The following is a 25,280-nucleotide window of genomic DNA, read 5'->3' as shown; positions in this document are numbered from 1 at the left end:
AAGAAGAACCGACATTTCTAAGTTCAAGAACCAACTTTTTACGCTGTATTGTATCAACTGCTAATCAGCTTAGAAGAAAGCAGCGCTACTCGCGAATTGTGTCCTCTATAAACACAACGGCATTTTATATCTTATTATAGTCGTCAAGAGCAAGATAAACAAAACCTTTGGGTACAGACGTTCGCTTTCTCACCGTGGCCTCTCCGGTAGAACCGTGGAACCACTTCCATCTCTTAAGCAGCGTTTCTTGGGCCGCCGCTAATTCAGTACCATAGTCCCAACCATGTCGGCGGCGTGCAGGTACGTCCGCGGTTCCTTCACGTTGACCTGAGCAAACCACGGATTTTGATTCGAATCGGATTTTTTTCTCAAGGGACTGGTTTTCGTTGGTTGAAAGTGTGTTGGTGGGTGTATGTAGATCGTGCCATTTTTCTGCTTGGAATACGCATTTTAGGATACCTCATGGCGACCAAAGGTAAATACGAAACGATCTTTGAATTACCGAATGAATTCGCCTCAAGGCTATTGTCTTGGGTGACGATTTTTATTATGCACGTACACCAGTTATGTCATTAAGTGGACACTTTTGGTAAATTTGGATACACGAAAACGAATTTTGACGACGCCTCGTGAGTCGCGCGAGTGATATTGTCGCGAGTCTTGTGGGGGGTATTGTCGAGAGTGGCGGACGCTTTATTCGGGCTCTCACCACTCACCATTCACGAATTTGATGTTTTATGATGCGCAAATTGCAACAGCCGATACAGGAAGCTACAGGTTCTCAATGCCTGGTAACGATAGGCAGAATTGCACTTCGGGCTGAAGCCGAGCTTTTCGATGTTTTTTCAAAATTTCAAACGGTTGGAGACAAGTGATCATTTTTCATTTTTTTTTTAATCGAGGAGCTGGCGTTAGCGCAAATTTCGATTTCATTTCCTTTCGAGTCGATGTTTGCGACTGGAAACGTCTGGAAAACTCCAACTCCACCAAGATTTAAGCAGAGCAGGTGCGATGCAACCTTTACGAATTCGACAGACATGAATCTTGATCTTTTTGAAATTCGCACTTCGCCTTGGTATTAAAGACTGTACAGGGACTTCTCTGGGACGTGTTCGATGGAATTTAATGCCACTGCTTCGGTATTTCGTGGTCATAACGTACTCTCAAGTACTTCTTATGTAGGTTACTAGTTTAAGCCTGACCCTGGCACTTCTTCGTGTTGGTTCTCAACTAGCGACTGAAAACCATAGCTAAACGCGAAGAGAAAATTCCAGGCCTGCGGTTTTGACATCGACGGTATTATTATTTTGTTTTGACTACCGGGATAAACGACCTCTGAAAATTATTAGGGGAAAAAGGCGGAAAAATCTGGGAAAATTGAGAGGTGGCACTGTTAGGGGAGTTTCGAGGAAATCGGTATGGGAGACGGGAGCGCGGGCAAGATGGAAAAGGAAACTGGCAGAACGGACTGAAAAAGAAACGACAGAATAAGACACAAAGAGGTGAAACATTGATAAGTGTTGGTCCGCAAGAAGTCAACACCCCGTGGAAACTTCGTTGGTCCTCATGGGCAGTTAGAAGGGCTGAAATTTCAAAGTAGAGCTTCTGAAGATTTGGAGGGAAGACATACAGCGCCTTCGAAGCAAGTGGGAAGAAATGGAGTTATCAAAACTAGACCTTAAGAGAAAAGTGTCTGAATAGTTGCGTGGAACTCTCGAAAGCATTTTTTGAGTCTTCGACACGCCTCACTCAAATAAATCTGATTAAAGAAGAAATAAAATGGAAGGAAATTCAGAGGAATGGAAACTTGATGGATGTCTCTGAAGGCCTCCATTAAACTCGTAGAGTCCTGAAGAGGTTTGGATGAAAGTCGCCTTCACTCACCCCACTCAAGTATTTTTTTAGAAGAAGATAGAAGGCGAATTTAGTCCCATCTGAATGGAGATCAGAGAAGACCGACAAGTTCCGAGATGAAGCTTATGATATTGAGAAAAAAGTGTTGAAGAACTATTAGAGAATGCAAATAAGAAAACAATTTTCTGGTTCAGACATCGAGGACCCAGTAAACGCTGGAGGTAGATTTGACCTCTAACGTCTCGACAGAGCCGATATTCTGTAGATGAAGAATGCTTCTCTAAGGAAATAAGAATTTGAGCGAGACATAAACTCGTTTGTGGAGATCTGGATGGAGGAAAAACTCAGAGGAAAACCTGTATAGATAGACTTTTAGATTCATCCACCTCAACGAAGAAACCATTTCCCTTCAGAACAGGCAAGAAAATTGAACTAAACGAAGAAACGTGTGAAGAGAGAGAAGAGAACACTTAAAAACACAGATCATAGCGATATTCTCCTGAGAATATGAATTTTTTACAGAAAAAGTTCCTATGAAGAATTGAGACCAAATCGGTCCTCAACGTCTGCATTGAGACCAAAAGTATTTGAAGAAACTTGCAGAAAGGCGTTTTCGCAACAAATGACCAGCTCGTGTTGAGAAAGAACGGGACGAAGAGCTTCCAGATCGTAAAAATATAACAATGAAAACAAAAATAAAAAAAGTAAAAATATTTCCACCTCTTCGCACGCGAAGCAGGTTGCTGACTCGGAGGGAGTGAATAGACGCGAAGTCTTCCGGATTGGAACGAAGATGCCCATCCAAACCAGAAGAGGAAAAAATTCAATTCAGTACGACTTGGTCTGGTACGATGTTGCGCCCTCCAACTAACGCATCACGCATTGCTTCTGGAGCTGCTGGAGGTCCGTCGCGGGAACGCGCCCCGCGCCCCAGCAGATGGTCAATTCGGTCCGAATCTGGACCTCGCGGAGGCCACTGCAACGTACCGATACCGGCAGTTTCTATGAATTTTCGGCTACATGTGTCCTGGCACTGGGATGAGATCAGGACACGATACACCGTAAAATTCTGCAGAATCGCTCCAACGGTGACGTTTTCAATGCGCGAGACCTCGAAAGTCTGGCATTGCTGCAAGTCACGGAAGGAAATGAGTTTTTGAAATTCAGTCCGAATTTGCTCCTGCTACGATAAATGTTGCGGCTGCGGTGGTCCTTTGACGCGCGACGCCCTGCTCCTGGGTCCGCTCGCTTCTCGACGAAATGGCGGGTGGATTCGTCTGATCTCCGAATAAACAATTTCCCGATGAACGCAGACCAAAGATGTTATCTCTGCAGAGCTCGAAAATTGGCACCTACCTAAGATCGCGAACGATAATTGCGATTATTAATTCTTAAGGCGTTTGGTGTTCGCGCTAAATCACCGATATCTCGGAAACGGAGGAGCACGGTTAAATCGGGAGAAACTCAGCGAAATACGTCGACGAATCGAACGAAAACCCAAACAGGTAGATTAAAAGCTCAGAACCTGCTAATGATCAGCTCAGCAGAACGAGATCTTGTGGTTCTCGCAAAAACTGGTAATTTACATTCTCTAATACCTAAACGCAAAACGAAATAATCCTAACTCAACAAAAATATGACGAATACCTAATGTTAAGTAAATAATAATGATGTTCTTTGTTTTTGTTGGAGAAGAGTTCGGTCGAGAGTTCCCACAGAAATTACCCATCGGAACAGGATATGATATCCCCTTGGGCAGTCGCTTAGAACTGATATGTTAGTAGGTGAACAAAGTATATGCTGGAATTAATAGAAATTTTGCTTTTTAACATGGGAACCTTACGGTGCATAAATACTGGTTCTTGGAACTAGTGTGGTGCTAGCGGTATTCTCGTATAAAATGCAGACTGTGCACCAGATTTAATCATTTGAATTGCAATGTAAAGCCCTGTTAGCTGCGCCAAAGTGGACTGCTGATTTCTGGGCACTTCGGGCACCTTCGACCTTTGCTTAAAATGTCAATTCAATCTCTGCACCTTCCTGGAAGCTTTGGGCGAAGCCCCAAGGTCATCGCGAGCGATGCGAAAACTCCCTCGCGTCCCGAAACGAGCCCGGACGTCCCGGAAGGACGATTTTTGGACGACTTCTCCGTGCCCCCTGAAAATTTCACGTTTTTTCCGGCCGATCTCCCCTGCATGAGGCAAAATTAGGAGTTCGTACGAGGGTCGTTCGTTAAGTGTAGCTCAAAAGGTGTTTGAAGAGTTCAAATTGGAAATTGCCAAATCTAACAGGGTCGAATTTGCATCCTGCACTGGGTGATCCCTCCTGACGCCATCTTCGTCTGTAGCAAATTGAACGGCCGAGCTTCGTTGCGCAATTATTGAGTTTTGGTCGTCTTCAGCGAACGGTCTTCCGGGTCTACGCAGCGGGCAAGATTTATACATAAATTCGTCAAAAACTGCAGGAAGTCATGAAAATGACCGAACACGTAGAATACCGTTTTCGGTTGTGCATCCGTTGACGTAACAGATATGTACCGGATAGCGGTAATCGATGTACTATTTAATTCGTTTCTTTTGGGACCCCGCGTATGTTAAGATGTCCTTAAGCTCCGTGAGGACTTCCGAACGCAGCTCAGGTGCAAATACTATTCATTTTTTTTCATTGGTTCGGCGAGGGGGCAGTTGGAGTGGCCTGCAGGACCGCCCGGCCTAGCCCCTATGGACTTTGTTTTACGGCGCGATCTGAAACGTAGAGCGAGTTTGCATTATAGAAGAGTTAAAAGGTAAAATAGCTCAAGAAACTCAGGAAATAGCTCCTCGAATGACGAGAAACGTTCTTGAGAAATTTGACTTGTGGCTTGTCCCCTGTGGGGAAGTCAACAGGGGGCATAGTTTCAACCTTTGATAAATTAGATTGTGGTGGTCCAACTGGTTGTGGTGACATGAAATATGTTCAGGACTTCTCCTAGAACTCAAATACGTCACAATACACAGGGGGTTCCATAAGAAAAAATTTAAAACCGCGTTTATCTTCTGTCTCTTCACTTAAAGTACCTTTATCATTTATCTTATCTCTAAATGCCTCTCTCCATCTCGCCTTTAAAGTACATTTCAGGGGATTCACAGAACCTGCGAAGACCTGCCTCAGTTCAGTCCGTTCCCTTCAGTCTTGCTCTGGACGTGTCGGGTAACGAGCGACAGGCGATCCTTGGAAGTTCGAAAATTCATTCACGTGTTGAACGAAACAGATCCAAGATTGGACAACTTCCAAATGGAAGAAGCTATTTAGTCTGTTCCAAGACCCTCTATCCGACTTACCATTCTCCTCAACTCCTTAAGTTATGAATTCTATTCTTTGAACATTCTGCGACTGCCAGGCAAGACTGCTAGGTCCTCTCCAGAGGCTCGACAACCATTCAGTCCGTTCTTGCATGCCTCAAGCACCTCCACGCTTCCTCTAAAGGGCTTTAAACGTTATTGAATTAACCTGTCGGTTTTTCTCAAACTACGAGGGTCGTTCAATAAGTAGCGAGACAAGTTGTCATAGCTCCAGCACTATTGGTTCAATCGTCGCAACATTTCGGCTACTTTCAACGCAATCCCGTCTTTCCTTTAAGTCTCCAAGCCCCTGGCAGAAGATCCGTTTGGTCGTTGTGGGAGCCACGTTGAATCCTGACTTCTGCATCGGAGCTGCATTGTTGCCCGCGTGGAACTTCCTTCAGGTGACATGTGCGAGTCCGAAGGGGCCAGATCTGGACTGCAGGGAGGGTGCGGAGGCATCTCGCAGGCCAGTTCTTGAACGCATCATTGAGTTATCTGTGTCCCATCAGCGCGCGGGAAAGTGCCGCTTTCCGCCCTTGTTGCATCAAAACCCCGGTCGTCACTGGCACCGCTACAGCCGTTCGTCCTAATGGGGCCCATCTCGAAGGTCTAAACACGGCGTTTTCAACGATAATCAACCACCACGTTGATGCTGAAAGTAATGAATTATAGATGGGTGTTACGACCTCTATGTCTATCCGAAACATCCACCTGCGATCAGCGACATCGAAAACGAGGTGAAGGTTGTGCGCTGGGTACCACCCACATCACCGTGCATGATAACTAAATTTTATCCGCAGGGATAATGGATTTACCTCAACACTTACAACCGACTTTAACTTAGAGATAAGATAAGAGAGAGATATCAACGTGCAAAAATGAATATCTCTCTCTTGGCGCCCACAGAAGGATTTCGGTACGTCGCTTCGGAGATTACCAAAAGTGCATTAATGAATCTTCAAATTTAACGATTGTTGGTGGCGGAGCGGAAAATGTCTTCACACCTCGTAGTTTCTCGAAGAAAACAATCCATATATGGGATTGGATGACAAGTGAAAAAAACCATAAGGAAATTACAATACAAATAGTCAATTTAACGGCAGTTCAACCGCATCCCCACCGACCATGCAATCACTACTTAATCAATAGCTGATGTGGGTAAATATAGCAATCGTATATTAAACACGTTTAATTGAACTATGTTGAGGGAATCCAGTGACGTGCGTCCAAAAAGTACAGGCCCACCCTGTATAGGACCCCTAGTTTTTGTCCTGAGGCGGATAATTTTTTTTTTTTTAAGAAATATCATTTGCGCAGACTCGGAGACAGCGAAGACAGGGTGTTCCGTTTAAAGTTGCGATTGGAGATTGCTCAAAGCCGGTACGTTGCATGAAAAAAAGTTTCAAATAGAAGTTGTACGGTAAAGCGGGGACATGTCACGAAGATGGCGAGTTTCGGCCGAAACGTCGTTTAAAGGTCACTTCAAGGGCAACTTTTTTGTTTACAGATTCTTGCAGACTTTCAAAAAATTTATATGTTTCCTTTCAAGAATTTCTCTATTAGACGCTTTGCTGCAGATTTATCCTCGATTTTCCTCCAATTTTTGAGATAGTTGAACTATTGCATTTTCTTAGCTAAAAAAGTTTTGCAATGCAAATTCTGTTCAAAACTCATAACTAATAAAAAAAAACAAAAAAAATTCTTAAATTTTCTCTAGTTAGAGTCCACCTGTAGGTCCATCAGGTTAGGCATTGGGCAAAGCAGCAATTAAATAAAAATGCAAATTCCTCCTCCAACGTTTTGTTACCGGATGAATCCACATTCAGCAGCCACGGTGTGGTAGATCGCCATAATCTGCATTTTTGGAGTGCTGTGAACCCCCACTGGCTGAGAGAAGGTGACCATCAAAGATCAGTCTGGTGCAGTATTATTGGGGAGTACTTAATTGGACCTTTCTTCATTAAAGGAAATTCGAATGGAGAAATTTTCCTCAAGTTCTTCTGTAATAATCCTCCGGAATTGGTAGAAAACGTCCCACTTGCGATTGGTTGGATGGTGTGGCATCAGCATGACCGCTGTCCAGCCCATTTTTCTGGAATGTCTCGTGAGGTTCTGCATGAAGTGTATTCAGATCGATGGATTGAACGGGGCGGTCCAGTGAACTGGCCCCCTTGGTGGCCTGATCTGAATTCACCAGATTTTTTCCTCTGGGGTTTTTTAACGGACAAAGTTTATGCACAAGTGCCAGCAACTGCAGACGACATGAAAAGGAGAATTGAAAATGCGCGTCAATTGGACAAAGCAGTCCAAAGGACACTATTTTGAACATTTTCTTCCATAAATTTCTCAAATCAGAATTTGTAAAATAAAAAAAAAAATTTCATAGAAATAATTTTGTTTTGTTAAATAGAAAAATTATTATGAGTTTTGAACAGAATTTGCATTGCAAAACTGTTTTAGAAGAAAAAATGCAATAATTTTGACTTTTTCGAAAATTAGCCAAAAATCAAGGAAAACTCTGCAGCAAAAAGTCTAATAAAAAAATTCTCAAAAGAAAAGATATTTATTTTTTAAAGGTCTAAAAAGATCTGTAAAAGCATACGGGGCTGCCATATGCAAAAAAAAGTTGCCCTTGAAATGACCTTAAAATGACGTTTTGACTAAAGGTCACTATCTTCACGACATGTCCCCTTCTTTACCGGACAACTTTCATTTCAATCTGTCTTTTATACAACGTTTTTGAGCAATCTTCAATCACAGCTTTAAGTGGGACACCCTGTACAAGCGAATGATTCATAGATTTAGGGTCATTTCACAATTTGACATTTTTATAACGGCAAAATGAGAAATTCCCGCCCAAAAATGTAAGAGCGCATAAATTACTGGTCAAAATACCCCCACAATGGTAATATTTGCCTCTCCCTTTGTATAACGTTAAATACTCGGTCTTTCATACTTTCGATTAACCCTTGGGAAATTTCAGGGCCAATTCCACTCTCCAGAAATTGTCCTCTTCAGGTCCTCATTGCCGGCCAAGTGGCGTCGTCCCTGATCGCAGACCTTGCGAGGTAAACGTCCCCGTAAATTTTCCGTTGGGTTTAGATCTGGACTTTTCGGGGGCCACTCCGTGACATGCATGTTGCGGCCGGAAAACCATTGTTTCGTTACGCGAGTCGCGTGAATTGGGGCATTCTCGTGCTGGGAAAGGTGATTAGGCCCAGTGAAAAAGTCACCAACACCGTGTTGGCGCTGGGAAAAGAACTGTTTTTCTCGTTAGGAGTTAACGAACTTCCCCACGAGGGATTGTGGACTGGCAGAGTTACGGAATGAGGCGTGTGGAATTGAAAACGATACTGAAGGGGAAATTTCAGAACTGAAAAAGTACGCTCAAAGGAGATTGAAAAGAGAGAAAACACCGAGCGGTCGTACATTATTGGGCGAATGAAGTGATTCATTTTTTGTTGATTTCCCCGTGAGTCCATGAGCAAAATTGAATAAATAAACGGTATAATTCAGACGAATTCATATTGCAAGCAAAAATTTACTAAATTTACGCTCTTCCTCGGCCCTTATGCGTTTTTTTCCTTATGGATGGTCCTGCACTTAACGGACGCGCCTTATATGGCGCGATGATAGCCAGATCTAACGTGACGGACATTCGAGGGACAGTGGATAAACTGTTTCGCTTAAATCGAATTAAGACCAGACCAGCTTATCGTCCAACAAAGTTCAATTTAATCCAATAAAAAGCACATAAAACGTAGTTTCCGCCTGATGTTCCAGTAGCGCCCCTTTTCGCACGGTCCCACCGCTGCTACGTCCGCGACGTGTGTCGTTAGGTAACAGTCGAATCCGAGACCCCCTCGAATTTAAACCACAATATTTCGTATTAACGCACGGTTAATGGGTCGACACCTCGTCGCCGTAGGAGCAATTATAATAATTAGCCTTAATTGGTTTCATTTGAAAGAAACCCATTTTACTTGCGTAGTTTAAAACGGTGGTTCGATCAATTTTTTTTTATCGTTTAAAGATCTCCAATATTTAAGTGGAGTAAAAAGATATGAAGCAAAAGTTGCTCAACGTACCAGATAAAGGAGAACTAATCTCGAGCGGTGCCGACTGCAAAAAGCAGTAATGGAAGTTAACAAGTCGTTGTTTACTTTAATGTTTTTTTCGGCAAGACAAAGGAATGGATTTTTCACGCCACACTAATGATAAATTCTAGGTCGCGCTAGAAGCTGTGAATCTCCAGCCTAAAAAATGGGGAAATCTTGCGCTAGACGGTCCCCGTGACTCAATTTAAATCCTCGTTCAAAAAAAAAAAAAGAAAAAAAAATGAAAGAAAAGAAAGAAAAAAAAAAGAAAGAAAAGAAAAGAGAAAAAGAGAAAAGAAAAGAAAAGAAAAGAAAAGAAAAGAAAAGAAGAAAAAATAATAAAAGAAACAAAGAAGAAAAAAAATAAAAAATTTGCTCAAGAAAATCTAAAAAATGAAAAACTGGTGAGTGTAAAATAAAAACTGGGCAGAAATCGCAACCAAAAGCCAAAACCCAAAAATTCATCTTCTACGCTTCTTGCCAAGTTAACGCCCTCGGAGGGCGCATGAATCAACCATGCGGCCCATTTGAATCTCCCACGTTCATCGGCTTCGTCCTGCTAGCGGACTGCAGCGCTGTTGAAAATGGACATTTCGATTTCCACCCCATGACTCCCATTAATAAAAAAAAAAATTGAAGTGTCCAACACTCCAGTCGGTCAAAGATTGCGAGTACGCGGACGGGTGTAGAGTGTCCTTTTTAGAAAAATCGCGAGCTCTTTGGGATGTAGCTTAGTAATGCGCCAGGTGCAAGGGGCTGTACGGGGTGATTCAGCCAAAACGTTCGTTAACAGTTTGCTGTTCGAAAATTTGGGGCTCAATTAACCCCCACGTGTGTTATTTTTTTTCGTAATATTTTCGATTTCCTGTCACTTCCGGTTACACCGGAAGTCGTCTTGCGTACTGCAAACGAGACCTCCGGTATATGATTTTATTTTTAGATTCTACGTAGTAACTGAAACGAACTTTCTGCATAATCTCCTATACTTGCTGTTTTTGAGATATTTAACCTTGGCATAAAAACGTGTCTCTGTAATGACCGATTTTAAAATTACATACCTCATCAGTTCTTAAAGACATAATCTTCGTATTTCGCAACGAATAGTCTTAACTTTGCTCTTTCGCTATTTATATCATTTAGTACTATACAGCATGTCCTAAATGCGGCCGTTCAAAGTATGACGGCGAAATTGGCATTTTCCGAATAACTTTTCCTCCAGCAGATGAAATTTTATAAATTTTGGAACACTTCTGCGTAGTACCAACGCTAATAAGACAGGACCCAACGTCTCTTCCTACATCTTCAGGGAGGCGGCGGGGAGGCTGCCCTCAACTTCTTCGTCCTTAAATTTTTAAGATCTTGGGGCTTTTTGGGCGTCGTGGGGTTGATTAGATTCGCGATGCACCTAAGAAAAAAATGGTACTTTTGGTCGGTGTACGTAAACCGAACCGTTTTTCAGGAAAGTACCACTTTGTCAAAAAGTGTATTTTACGAACATTTTGAAGAAAAAGAATTAAATTGTACAAACAAAAATAGAAAAAAGTTGAGTAACAAAGTCCAATTTTCGTGATGTTTCAACGCGGGTGCCGTTAACACTGCAGTGGCGTATATTAAACTTTTTAAATATCCCCAGGACTAAAAGTCCAAAGGACTTAGATCTGGAGAACGAGGCGGCCAAGCCACCGGACCTGACCACTGGTTCGGGAAAATATTGTCTAAATATCTCCGCACTTCAATTTACCATAACGAATGTACAGGGTGTTCAGCAGAGAATGGAACATAGGTCAATTGGCGATTATTTGCGTTAAAATAAGCCGATTTGACTAAATTTACCTTAGTTCGGGTAGGGTAAAAGTTGATACTAACGGAGCTACAGGGTCTGAAAATCGAAAAAAAATCACATTTCCTTTAACATTTTTCAACTACTTCCAGCTAATTTCATGAACTTTCTCATGTACATTTTGAACATCAAATTTGAAATGAAGTTTTTCATGTGATTTGATAACTGTGGACAACTTTTCTCAATTTTTTAATTTTAAATGTCTCTCATTTACGTTTTTTCTCAAGTTTATTCCAGTTTTACGGCGTTATTTCTCTGTGTTTGTAGATAGCAGTCAAATACGTCAATAAACGACCTTTTCTTTCAGATCATTTTTATGCATCATCACGTTTAAACGCTTTTTGCTCGAAAACCGTTGCTCCTAGCGACTTCAATAAGTTACACCTTTTTTAAATAGAAAAGACAAGGAAAGAGATTCATCAAGCCCAAAACAACGTACAAGGTGGAACAAAAAAGCTGTCACGGTTCAAAAGGGTCAAAATCGTCGCCGGTGGCGTCCTCTATAAGATCCACCGAAATCGATGGTAAATTTGAATTTCTCAGCCCGAAAAATCCCCCATAGGAAAATTCATGAAATTAGCTGCACGTAGTTGAACGATATTAAAGGGAATGGGATTTATGTTTGACACCCTGTAGCTCCGGTAGTATCGACTTTTGCACTAAAGTCAATTAAATCGTATCGGCTTATTTCAACGCAAAAATCTGCAGCTGACGCTTGTCCCATTTTTTAGTGAACACCCTGTATAAATCACTATTATAATTTACAATGAAACTTAATTATTTCGAAAATGATTAGGAATAGGTATAGGTGACCCTGATACAGTTCGCTTGAGAAATGCGCTCTCCACCTGACACTGCTTGAAGTTACAGGGTGTCCCACTTAAGAAAAGAGACTTTTGCTATTTCAAAAGCGTGAATTTTGGTCACCGTGTATGATACTAAGCCGTACAAGTGGCAGAAGTGTAAACTCAAGATTAAGTATTGTGAAATGTGAAGATCATGTCTTTAATAGCTGCGAGATACGCGATTTTGCAATTGGTCATTACGTGGGCGCGTTTTTGATTCAAGGTCCGACATCTCAAAAATGATGAGAGTTAGGTAGAGGAAGTTATACGGAAAACGTGTCTCAAATAGTACGCAGAATCGAAAAATACCATAATATACTGGGTGTCCCATTTAAAATTAGCAAGCTGGCAGCTACTTCCGGTTAAGCCGAAAGTGGCAGGAAGTCGAAAATATCTAAACAAATAGTATAAGTCAATTTAACTCAAAATTCTCAAATTTGCATCACTTTTGGATCTCAACAAACTTTTGATTGATGGGGAGGACGAGCGACCCTGTATGCTTTGTTTGGAAACTTACCTGACGGCGTCTCTCAAATTTGAGTTGGAAATTCTTGAGTCTTTCTGAAATCGACCTCTTAGGTCGTCACCCTTAATGAACTTTTGGAATTTATTCAAATAATTAATAAATAATAAAGCAATAAAGTAAAAATAAAATTATAAAGTTAATAGGCAAACTTCTAAGCTCGACAGTTGTTTTTTTTTGAGAAATTTTGAGTAGAAAAAGAAGGAAAAGCGGCGTCTAGAGCACCCAAAAATGAACCTTCAAATCGGTGAATTTTCAGAGAAAAATTCTCAAATTTTCTTAATTTCGTGAGTTCGGAATGAAATTTGAAAATTTGCGAGTTAAAATCGAAAAAAAAATTATTTTTACACGGTCTAAAGACGCATTTTGTGCTTCTGAACGATGCAAAATCAGCTCGCTCTATTCTGCAACATAAACTGGAGGAAATAGAGCAGGCGCATACAGAGTGTTTCGTAGCTAGCTCGGCACACGCTACCAGGGGTTGGGGTACTTTGCACCGAAGATCAGATTTCGATAGAACTTTCGAAGTCGCAAATTACGCGTATTTTCATAAACACAAACTGCCAACCTCCACCTCAACTCGATCACCCTCCAACGTCGTTCCGTTCTTTTCGCCTCCGCTTCCGCCATCATCCGCGACTCCTTCGCCATTGTTTGGCTCCCTCGGTGTCATGAACTCGCGCCTTTTGATTTTTCACATCTTCACACAGGCACAGAATGCCAATTACACCTGTGTGTGAAGTGAAGTCGTAAAGCAATGAACGTGACCCCGATTCATGATCTGCAACGTTGAAAATTGATGATAAAAACCCGATAGAATCCGTTCTTTAATTGGTTGATGCGAAACGAGGGGGATAAACTATCGCAAGGCTTTGGGGCTATATTGTAATGCGAAGAGAAGTGCCGGCTTTCATTGCCTCCTTTCCTGGGGACATACCTACTTATGTATTATATACGTTTATGTTTATGTAGTGGCTATGTATTTGCGGAATTTTTAATTAACCTGCTACGCAGGTCTTGCGAAAATGACCTCTAATGCTCCCTCGTGATTACCATCGAGGTCGATATAATCGAGAAAAACGTATTTGCGCGTTTTTTTACGTGTTTTTGTGTTGAAAATATCATATTCGTGTAATTTAGGCTCGGATCTAGTGCGCATGTGCGCATCAACCGTTTAGAAGAGTCCGACGTGGTGCATTCTACGTAGAGCGTCGATAATTTCTCTATTATTATGTCCATTAAGGGCTTCGCGCCAGTATGAATCATGAAAATAGTCGTGAGCGAGCGTCAGCCATTTTTTCCCTTTTTTTGGGTCCGCGTAATACAGGGCGTTGGGGAGGCAACTTCCCCAAATTCAACCGACGATTTAAGGACATAATTTTCAACAAAAATGTTCCTTAGAACTGTCCGCTAATTTTCCAAAAAAAAAAAAAAAAAAAAAAAAAAAAAAAAAAAAAAAAAAGAAATCGAGTTGGTGACCGAAGAGCTAAAAATTTGAATAAAATCCTGAAAAACATGCTCGAGAGGGAGAAAATAGTTAAAGTCGCTCGGAGCAGTTTGCAACTTTACGAGCGATGGCACCGGTTAGCCGGTAAGAGCGGCGCGAAGCGGCAACGCCGCACCGAGCCTGGCCCTTTAAAGGGGTGGCCCAAGTTGCCTTTGCGGATGACGCGATACAGATCGGCAGTTAACAGGTACTAGATCCAAAACCGCTAGTAAAAATTCACTCCCAGTTTATGCCGGCGTCGAACGCGACGTTGCCGATCCCCAAATAACGTTTTCCTGTTTTCCGGGGAAACGGTCGTATGTGCGACCCCCGTCGTCAGGGACTTTTCCGTACGGAATGACGTTCCTGATCGTTTGGTTAAATTTGCGAGAGCCGTGTCCCTAACACTCCGCGGAGGTGAGGCTTGCCTGATATCTTCCATGAAGATCTCGCGTTCGGTCCCTAGGAAGTCCTCAGTTGAAACTCTCATTCTCTGCGTGGACCTGCTTCTTCTGAGAAAACGACGGATCGCGGCGATGCTAAGTGTGCCGAAGAAATCATGTTGCACTGTTGTCGAAAAACTGACCGGAAAAATTCCAAGACTGGGTCAGTCTCTCATGCCTGAAAACAATAAGGCAAGAACTATCATCGCTATAACAATAAATATACATTTAATAACAAATATCTATCCGTAACGTGGGAAAAAACGTCGCGCCTATTATTTATCTATGGGCAGATATGGTTTATATCGTCCCAGGACAAGTATTGTTAATAATAATCATTAGTAGGTAGAACAGTTTCTGCGGCTGCTCCACTTACACACTTTTAAAATAATATAGCGAATTTTCCCACATGATTTTTGCAGCTTAACGAGCACTCGTTGCGAGTAGTGTAGATCCATTGTATATTTGCATACAACACCAGTTTCGGTGCAGCTGAAGTGCACTTCGCCATCATCGTGCACTCTCCTCGTGGGTTTAATATCAATAATTTTCAGTTCAAGATTTTTTTTTTTAAGTAGTTTCATTAGCCATTTCCCGTGATGCTGCAGCTCAAGGTAGATTTCGATTTGCCGTGACAGCCTTGGCAAATCAACCAGCTCGTTTGGTGGCCAGCTCGTGTGCGAGCACCCGTGCGTACAGGGTGTTGGGGAAGGAACTTTCGCGAATTTGACCAAAGAGCGAGAACGCGATTCCGAACGAAGAAGGTCCGACCAACGGGGGTCAAGAGCCGAACAGGTTTTCAAAAAAAAAAAAAAAAAAAAAAAAATGTCAGAGCTGCCAACCGAAAGGCTGCGACGAGCTCGGAATTTCCATGGAGCGTTGGGAGGCTCGCTTGGAAGTCGAAATTACTCGACAATGGCCCTTTGAATCTGGAATGCAAGTTAACCGGTAACAGTGAACTTGAGCGGCAACACCGCGCTGGCCCTTCGAAGGGTCGTCCGAGCTACCTTCGCGGGTGCGGCGATAGAGATCGGCACTTAACAGACGTCGGACCTAAGGCCCTCGTGAAAATTCATATCTGGTTTATGCGGCTACCTAGGGAGACGTCGAAAGAAGACAAACGCGACGTTGCCAATTCTCGAAAGATGTTCCTTTTTGGTTTTCGGGAACTCGGTTGTGCACACCAAAGAGGACACCCAGTACAAAAAACGATTAAATTTTCAGCCATATTTGTCGACGGATTCATCAGGAATTTTGCGTTTTTTCACCGTGAAAATAGCAATAAAATATATCAACAATATGAGCGCAAGATATGGTTCGTTGGTGTACAGTGCGCTTAGAAAGTGCCTTCAGATCAATCAAATATGGCTAATTGCTGCAGAGCGAAATTTTCATCAATTGAGAGAGTTTGGGAGAGGTCGAATGGGGAGTCTACTAGAAGTTGGTCATTTAGAGAAATCGCCACTAGACTGAACCGCAGTGTGAACACTGCAGTGAGATGCGGTCAAGCATGGTCCCAAGGAGACCGAACAGGCAGGAGGAGAGGTACTGGACGGTCCCGAAGAACTACGGGACTCCAAGACCACCGCCTTCGGATTATGGCCCTAAGAGATGGGTCGAGGACGCTGGCCCATCGGTGGTTTGCTGAGTATGGAAGGACCATTTCTCATCGGATCAGAAGTTTGAACTGATTCCCTATCGTCACCATCTTGAGTTACCCCTCAGCTTAAATCATCGTTAAAATCGACTGCAGTAGCGCAGAGAACGGACGTATCAGAATCCGGATCATGTTTAGTCACTAAACCAGAGTCTGTTCGGGTATGCATGATGGTCGGGCGGCAAGACGACGGGGTGAAAGACGGGACCTTCAGTGTAAAATACAGAGGCGTGTCCATCAGACATCAAGACACTTCATCTCATGCCGTATATGGAAATTCTTGTTAATCCAGTTTTCCAGCAAGTTAATGCACGAACACATGCGGCGAGAGTGATCATGGACTTCCACAAAATACAATCAATTTGCTACCTTGGCCACCTCGCGCTCCAGACCTATCATTTATTGACCATGTATGGGATATTGTAGGTAGAAGGTTGCACAATTTACCTCCTCCCCCACCGACCCTAGGGGCGCTATGTGTCCAGTTAGCCTGAAATCCTCCGAGAGGACATCAATGCCCTCATTAGATCCATGCCTGGACGCGTACAAGAATACGTAAGACACCGCGGAGAACCGATATTTTTTTTTTTTTTTAGTTTTTAACAATTAAATTTCTTCAATTCTTCAATGAAGGATTTGCTTTATCCTAAGAAACGTGCATAGCAAAAATTATTTAAATAAAGTCATTTGTACTGGGCGTTCTCTTTTCTGTGTCGCGCTTCTGTTTTAGGGAAATTTTTTGTTCAAAATGGCGCTCTTAATCAGAGGTTGAATTTAGGAAAATGATTTCCCCAAAGCCCTGGACAGTATATAAGATTTAACCTGGAGTGGGGAAATATCGCGAATTTTAAAAAGTTAACCTCCCTCGTGTGGGCGGGGTGGGGGTTAACTTTTCAATTTCAACTGGCCACCCCCATTTTTTTTCAGATTCGAATAAAACCGCTAAAAATAACAAAAATTTGTCCGAAACATTTTTTCGGCTCATAGGGCTAGAACACTCCGTAATTAAGGAAATTCAATTCTTCTGTCACTCGTGACTTCCCGAAAGGTTTCGTGAATATCTGCTTTGGAACGAACTAAAACGTGGATTTTGGTGTAGCTTTCAGTGCAAGTGAACGTTCCAAACGGCGTCCACGAACTGCACTGCCCTCAATTAACTACGTTTTAGACGACCCTTCGCATCCACGAAGGGTGTCCTTTGACATTCTGGCGCAAGCATGTAGAATTCGCCGAATCACATCCTCAAGTGTCGTTGGTATGCGTTCACAAACCGGATCTTGGCGGTGTCCCCACGAAAGTAAATCCGGTGGAGCCAAATCTGCGGATCTCGCGGGCCAACTCACCGGATGAGCACTGCCGACCCGTCGACCGTTAAAATTACGATTTAGAAGAAAAAATGGTGTGAAATTTTTCCTTCAATTGGTGCCAGAAAACACCGCAATGAACGAAATTCTGTTTATTTCTTAAATGGCAGCATCCACTCAAAAGAAATTGTGGCAATAAAATGTGATAAATTATCAATTGAGTGAAAAAATTTTGAACGTTCTGTCGTGAATGCTGCCTCACAATGGAGCAGTTGACCGTAAAAGGGAGAATCGAAGTGGTTTTGGTGCATGGAGGAACTGGTCGGCATGGTGGTCCTCGCGATCTCTACGCTCTGCGCTTCTCCGAGAGACCATCGATCTCGGACCTCTTTTTGTCGTACGATTAAAACATTTATTAGTGAAGGGGCCGTAAATCAGAGAGAACAGGAAGTCGCCCATTTACTGTGCAAACTTATCGGTCTCCACATAATCGAAGGCAGCTTGAATGGTGAAATTTATCGGAATATTTTGGAAAATGAACTGCCCACGTTACTGCAGGCCTTAAACGTAGAAGTGCGTCAGAACGTGTCGTTTCACATTCGGCTCACCGTTCAGCTGTGGTACAGGAAGTTCTTAATCGTAATTTTAACGGTCGACAGATCACCAGATCTCATCCGGTGAATTGGCCTGCTGCACCTCCAGATCTCGCTCCACCGGATTTCTTTTCGTGGGGACACCCCAAAGATCGGGTTTACGGCGAAGTGCCACCGACTCGTCAAGATGCGATTCTGCGAATTACAAACGCGCATCGGCCACAACGGCACAACATGCCGGAAGACACCCTTCGTTGGTGCGGAGACTCCTTTGAGGACCTTTTAAGGGCGCTGAAATGCGGGAACGCCATTTTGAACATTCACCCTAAGTAATTCACCTTTTTCGGTTAATTCTCGAGCAGGCACCGCCAACCTTTCGGGAAATCGTGAGCGAAGGGGAAATTGAATTTCCTTAATTGCAGAGTTTCATTGAGTCGACATCAGTTTAGGACAGATTTTTCTTACCTTTTGCCATGTTACTCGATTGTGTAAACAGACTGAGGGCCTCCATTTAAAAATTTACCCCCCCTACCCCCGCAAAAGCGGTGGGGGGGAGGGATCGGCATTAGCACCAACACATTTTCCCCTCAGTGCAAAGAAGGTGCAATACTGAAGACTTCCGCATGGGACTCCTCGAGATGTTTCGACGTTCCGCGTTAAATGTTACACCCTGTATAATGTTATTTCCTAAAGTGAATCAACGATAATTGGACATTGAAAAATTGATATCAAACCTGAAGGCTTTCACTTATAAACGCCAAGGAAGGTTGCTAACCTGACACGAAATCCGATTTCAGGCCTACATGGTAGTCCAGCAATGCACTGGTTACGAGTGTTGGATGTCTCGAAATTTCTACGATGTTGTCATTCAAACTTATCCTTGATTGCACGATTTATTTCACTCTGGATATTTCAAAAATCATTGACGACATACTCCTCCCTCGTCCAAGAAACGACACTGGAGCACCAACGAGTGGGGCTTCAGTGGACCTTGCCGGAACCTTCGAGATCCTGCATCCTCGAAATAGATTTTATGGAAGCTTCATGGTTACGTTCTGACCTGCCGACACCTCGGATTTCAATTCTTGATCCGTCGCTTCGGACACAGAAGTTAAAGAATCGAATAAACCGTGACTGAGTTCGTAGGAGTGTAAAACTATCACGAATCGAGAAAGAACAGGAAGCAGGACTGACAATAAACAAATACCTCCAAGAAATGCAAGATAACATAAGAGATAACAACGAAGGACGAATAAGCGGAGGATTAGCCGCGAAGAACGGTCGAATTCTTCTGAACCTACACTGCCCGACATAAAATCAACTAAATTGTTGAATTTTAGTCTCCATCCAAAACGGGTGTGTACAGGTACCTGAGGGGGGTCCCTTAAGGCCATGTTGTACCGTTCATGGTTATTCTTGGAGAGAACGCAAATTTTATGCATGGTAATACGCGGCCCCACACTGCTCGCATGGTTACCGCTCTTCTTGGCGAGGTTCAAAGCGGGCGATTTGTCTGGCCTGCTTGAAGTCCGGATTCGAATCCGATAGAGCAAGTTCGGGATCTGATAAAGAGGCGCTTGCGGAGACATGTGCCGGCTTAAATATTACGTTACAGGTGAAAAAAACTATAAGCTGTTCAATTAAATCCTAATTGCGAGGTGCGCCTCGTTTAATGCGCAGGAGCGCATTTCGACCGGCATCTAAATCGTTGCAATCGAAAATTTCGAATTTTTCACAACTGCATCGTCGCTTTTTCCGCCCCGTAGATGGCGCGGTTTTCACACTCTTCAGGTTGTTCGGGAAAATTCATTTTTTATTATTATTTTTTAATATAGTTCTTGACAGGTATTAGAAACGTTGATTTGCTTCCTCCGGATGAAAGTTTATGGCACTAATCGTTGTGCTAAGGCGTTATAGCTCAGGCGAGAGCATTCATAGCTTTCCTGAGTCTAAACCATGTAAATCCTCAACGCCGGCCATATTATCCTCCGGTTCCTTCCTCCACCAAAGGAAAGGGACAATCTTTCAATGCATTGTCCTCAATGGCAAAGATAGAGGTCAGGGATGAAGGTTTATTAGAATATGAGCGGCCCCATCTTCCAAGCTCAACCTCCTTTCTTGTCGTTGTTGGCCGGAATGAAGAACCTCCGTCACTGTTAAGACTGTTCTATATCAGGAGGATTGAGTCTTTGAGTGCCAAAGGAACTAATACAGTCCAGCTTCAATCATGACCGTTTCAGTACGTTCTTCTATACACGGTGTTGCAGCACTGGACCGACTGTGGAAAAACTTTCAATGCCATCAATATCATTTCTCCATTAGTTTAAGGGCAAAATTGCATTAGCTGCGAAGAATATTTCTCACATTTTACATGCGAGTACCTCATGAACGAACCTTCAAAAACAACAATTTCGCCCTTAAACGAACAGGGAAGATACTTTTAGTGACATTGAAATTTACATGGGTTTTCCTACGGGCGGCCTGGCGACGCAACATCCTGTATAGTCTGGCTATTGGGAGGCAACTTTTCCCTACCATTCGTGCGACTTCCGATCCCAGTCCACCAACGAGAGCTGGATAATGCTGGGAAGGATGAGGTGTGGACATCCATACCTCACCAGCATGTGGCTCGTTAGCTTTGAACAGGTTCATGAGTGTGCACGAGTCCTTACGAATTCTGAATATAATGTCACGAGGACTCCAACGACTAAGTCTGATGGGTAGGTCGGAATTGGTAAATATTGAAAACTCAACATTTCCGAAATGGAGGGAGGAGGAACCAGCAGAGCTTTGTGGAGAACTCAGAGAGCTTTGGACGGAAAGAAACTATTCTGGAAAGTTTTAAGCTTTTTCGATGTTCAATCATGAAGCAATATTTCCAATGCTTTGTTGTTCCTAACTGCGAGGGTTATTAATATTGGGCATCAACAATCAATAGTAGATTTTTCGTCGCTGAAGGTGTGGAAGGTAGTGAGCTTCACGTGGGGATGTTAAAAGTGTGTGGAAATAATTGTTTAACTTTTACAAGTTGGTTTGACAGTTTAAAAATGGCCGCGAATGTGTCGTTGACGAGCAGCGACTCTACCGCGTCCTGCGCGCAGCCCAGATCTGGCCCCTTCAGACTCCCAGATGTTTGGGCCCATTAAGGAGGCTCTACGTGGGAAAAATACTGCTCCAACGAGGATGTCGAGTTGCAGGTGCAGTTGGGGCTCCGACAACGACCAACAGAACTCCATGCCAGGGGCATTAGGAGGTTGGAGGAACGATTGTTGGGGTACATCATGTTGGAGAGTGGTCAAAATTTTGCGAACTGATTGAATAAATAGCTCTCGGCCTCTGTCTCATGGCTCATTGAACGAACCTCGTAATGATTCCACTTAGCCTGCTGGCTCTTGCAGTCCGGGGAGTCACCCTGTAAAACTGAGCTCTCCATGAATCCGCGAGAGGACGCTTATGATCCAGTTCCTCAGGTTTCTTCCGTTGCATCCCTCGAGACTTTTCTTCCATCGAATAGACGTCCTGGTAATACTCGTTGCTTTCTGATGGCACTTTCGAGGGCATCAGTGCGCTCTGCCCCTTGCGACTCCACAGCGAGCGGTTTTACGGCCGCTCCGACCAAAGTCGTCAAATTTTTTTTGATCTGTTTACTCCACGTGTTAGCTTTGGCTCGTATTTAAAAACTGAGTTGCTTTTGTGCCTTTTCTGCAATTATCTGCTTTATTTTATGGCTATTTACGCGCAATTTCATCCTCGATCTGTCTGTAACAATCAATTGCACCCAGTGGACAGACCACAAAGCAGATTTGTTGGTAAATTTGCGTTTTGTAATTTCATTAGTTACTTTATACTGATTGTAGTTACTTCTGCTTGTACGGTAAGAGTACCAGACAAAAAATAAATCTCCTCTTCAATCAATGACTAATCCGTTACTATACGCTTAAACGGTGACAGAGGTCTTAGCACCGCCCCTGACTGTGCAGTGACTCTACAGGGTTATTTACCCAACTCGTTAATTAAAGGTTTTTTAGGACCTGAACGTGATTTAAATTTGAAAATTTCGAGTTTAATTCCACGTCAACCATTTTTCAAACATTTTTGGAACCTCCTGCCGCTTTCGGTTTGACCGGAAGCGGCTGCCAACCTGCCCATTTTGACTGGGACCCCCGGTATATCGTGCTGTTTTCCAGTTCTACGTAATATTTGAGACACGCTCCCTGTATAATGTCCTCTACTTACCATTTATGAGCTATTTGACCTCGAATTAAAAACGTGTCCCCGTAATGACCCATTTCAAAATTGCATATCTCCGCAGCCATTAAAGACGTAATCTCCATATTTTCCAATACGAAGTTCGAAGTGTACACTTTTGCTATTTACACAGCTTAGTGTTATACCGGGTGTCCAGAATTCGACTCCCAACATTCACACCTTTGAAGTCGAAGAAGTCTTTTTTTTTTTTAATGGGACACCCTGTAGCCTTAAACAGTGCCAAGTAGTGAATGTAATTTTCTACCGAATTCTATCCACAGCTGTTCTAAACCATTTTCGAAATATGTAATCGAGCTTCATGCGAAACTAGTGGTGCATACTCGTTGTGGTAAAGTTTTATTGTTGAAAAAGTCAGTGGCGTACCTCCACGCATCCCCGCAGGGCTCACCAACATCCGTAGAAAAGGATTTGGGAGTTTCGGTTTAATCTATTCAACGAAATTGGCAGAATGGATGTACAAGGTGTTCCCAAAAACACGGGCAATATCCCGGAAGTGGACGGTGCTCGTCAAAAGAATGTATTTATGCTTCTGAACTGATTTTCACAAATTTGCCCTTACGGAAGTGCAGCTCTTGAAAATTTGATAGAGAAAATGGATTTTTCTGAATAACTTTTCTTCCAGTTTACGAAATTTGTTGAGTTTCGGGTCACTTGTGCATAATATCAAGGTTAATAAGGTGAGAATGTTTCTTTCTGCATCTTCAGGGAGGCGGCGGGAAGCCACCCTTAATTTCTTTATGATTGAACTTTTAAGGTCTGGGGGTTTCTTTTACCCCTTGTTTGATTCATTAGATTTCCGACGCACCTAAGAAAACCAACAAAGTCGAACCGTTTTCCGGAAAGAAGCAATTTTGTCAAAACGTCTATTTTGCAAAAACCAAACTTTATCAAACAAAAATGCAAAAAAAATTACACACAAAGTTGAATTTTCATGACGATTCAACGCGGGTTCCATTAACTCTCGCACATTCTTGACCTCGATGTATGGAAGACTCTTGCCCTCTCCATGATACCTGGACGTTATTTCTCTTCAATAACAATGGAAATGTGTCCTTTCCAATTATTGTTCTTTGGTCTCTACTGCAGTGGCGTATATTAAACTTTTTAAATGTCCCCAGGAGTAAAAGTCGAGAGGACTTAGATCTGGAGAACGAGGCGGCCAAGCAACAAGACCCGTCCGCAGGTTTCGAAAGATATTGTCCAAAAAGCTCTTCAATTTACCATGGCGAATGTACGGGGTGTTCAGTAAAGAATGGGACACAAGTTAACTGGAGATGATTTGCCTTAAATTATGTCAATTTGACTTAATTTACCTCAGTCCAAAAGTTGGTACTAGCGGAGCTACAGGGTCTGAAAGTCGAAAAAAAATCACATTTCCTTTAATATCTTTCGACTACTTCCAGCTGACTCCATGAATTTTCTCATATGCATTCTGAAGTTCAAATTTGAAGTGAAGCTTTTCCTGTAATTAGATAACTAACTAAATTGCCATTTTTATGTATCATCACTTTTAGATGCGTTTTTCTCGGAAATTGTTGGTCCCAGCGACTTCAGAAAGGTGCACCTGTCTCATCTAGAAAAGGCACGGAAAGAGATTTTTCCAATAAAAAATAACATACAGGGCGGAACAAAAAAGTTGCAACGGTTTAATGGTTCCAAATCGTCGCCGGTGGCGCCCTCTAGAAGATGCACCGAAATTGATAATGAATTTGAACTTCCCATCCCAAAAAATCCCTGATGCGAAAGTTCCTAAAATCATCTGGACGTAGGACGTTGACGCCCTGTAGCTCCGTCATGATCAACTGTCGGACTAAGATAAATTAAACAAGTTTTAATATAAACTAATTAAATAATTAAAATAGCTTACAATGAAACTTAATTATTTCAAAAATGATTTGGAACAGGTATGGGTGACCCTGATACAGTTCGCTTGAGAAATGCGCTCTCCACCTGACACTGCTTGAAGTTACAGGGTGTCCCACTTGCAAAAAAAAAGACTTCTGCAACATCAAAAGTGTGATTTTTGGTCACCGTGTATGATACTAAGCCGCACAAGTGGCAGAAGTGTAAACTCAAGATTAAGTATTGCAAAATGCGAAGATTATGTCTTCGATAGCTGCAAGGCATGCAAGTTGGAAATTGGTCATTACGTGGGCGCGTTTTTGATTCAAGGTCAAATATCTCAAAAACAGTAAGAGCTAAATATCGGACATTACACAGAAAACGTGTCTCGCGTACTACGTAGAGTCGAAAAACGAAATGATATACTGGGTGTTCCATTGACAGCGGTTAAACCGGAAGTGACAGGAAGTTGAATATATATTTTTTTAAAGTACTACAGGTTGAAGTCACCCGAACTCGAAAATTTCCAATTCGTATCACTTTTAAACTCCAGCAAACTTTTGATGGCCGGGTTGGGCGGGTCACCCTGTATAGTGAGCTGTTGGAACGTTCCAAGAGCAGCTTCAGTCGAAATTGAGCTGGAGGAACGTTCGAGTGGATGCTGGTGACGTGTGTTCACTGCGTGAGTAACTGATTTTGGATTAAACTTAAGAACCGAAATTCGCCTCAGTTCCTCATAGTCCTCTGCTCTAGGGTGAAAGCAACAACTCTGATCAACTGCACTGCACCCAGATTGACGAAAACGTATATTATCGTGGTCACATTAACACAGGGTGTAACGAAATCGAATATAGAAATTTCACGATTGCCACGAACTCAATCGTTGGAGGAAAGAGCCTGCCAAAACACCGCCAAGCCGTATACAGGGTGTTAAGGTAACAACTTTCGTGAGTTCAACCAATGATTTCGAACTAAAAAGCTCCTTGCGACAGGGATCGCAAACGCGACCGTTTCTCCTGGAGGCAAAAACGATTTTTTTTAGAATTGGCAACGTCGCGTTTATTTTATTTCGATGTCTCGCTAAGTGGTTGCATGAACTGGGTATGAATTTTTATAAGGGTTTTTGGGTCGGATACCTGTTAACTGCCGATCTTTATGGCTTCACCCGCAAAGGTTGCTCGGGCGACCCTTCAAAGGGCCAAGA

The 25,280-nt window shown here is 42.8% G+C and overlaps 1 protein-coding gene across 1 annotated transcript in view; it reads left to right on the top strand.

Annotated features, from left to right (window-relative positions):
• Positions 1-251: 251 nt before the first annotated feature.
• Positions 252-25,280, top strand: part of knockout (Stork-head domain-containing protein knockout) — an 87,573-nt gene continuing 62,544 nt past the window's right edge. The window contains exon 1 of the mRNA XM_066301229.1: positions 252-475. The gene's annotated coding sequence lies outside the window, so the exon portion shown is untranslated. The remainder of the gene's footprint in view (positions 476-25,280) is intronic.

The sequence above is a fragment of the Euwallacea fornicatus genome, chromosome 38 (genome assembly GCF_040115645.1).
Source record: "Euwallacea fornicatus isolate EFF26 chromosome 38, ASM4011564v1, whole genome shotgun sequence".
In the NCBI taxonomy this organism is placed as follows: Eukaryota; Metazoa; Arthropoda; class Insecta; order Coleoptera; family Curculionidae; genus Euwallacea; species Euwallacea fornicatus.
Note: the sequence above shows the minus strand (reverse complement) of the source record. Positions and strands in the feature narration are given on the sequence as shown.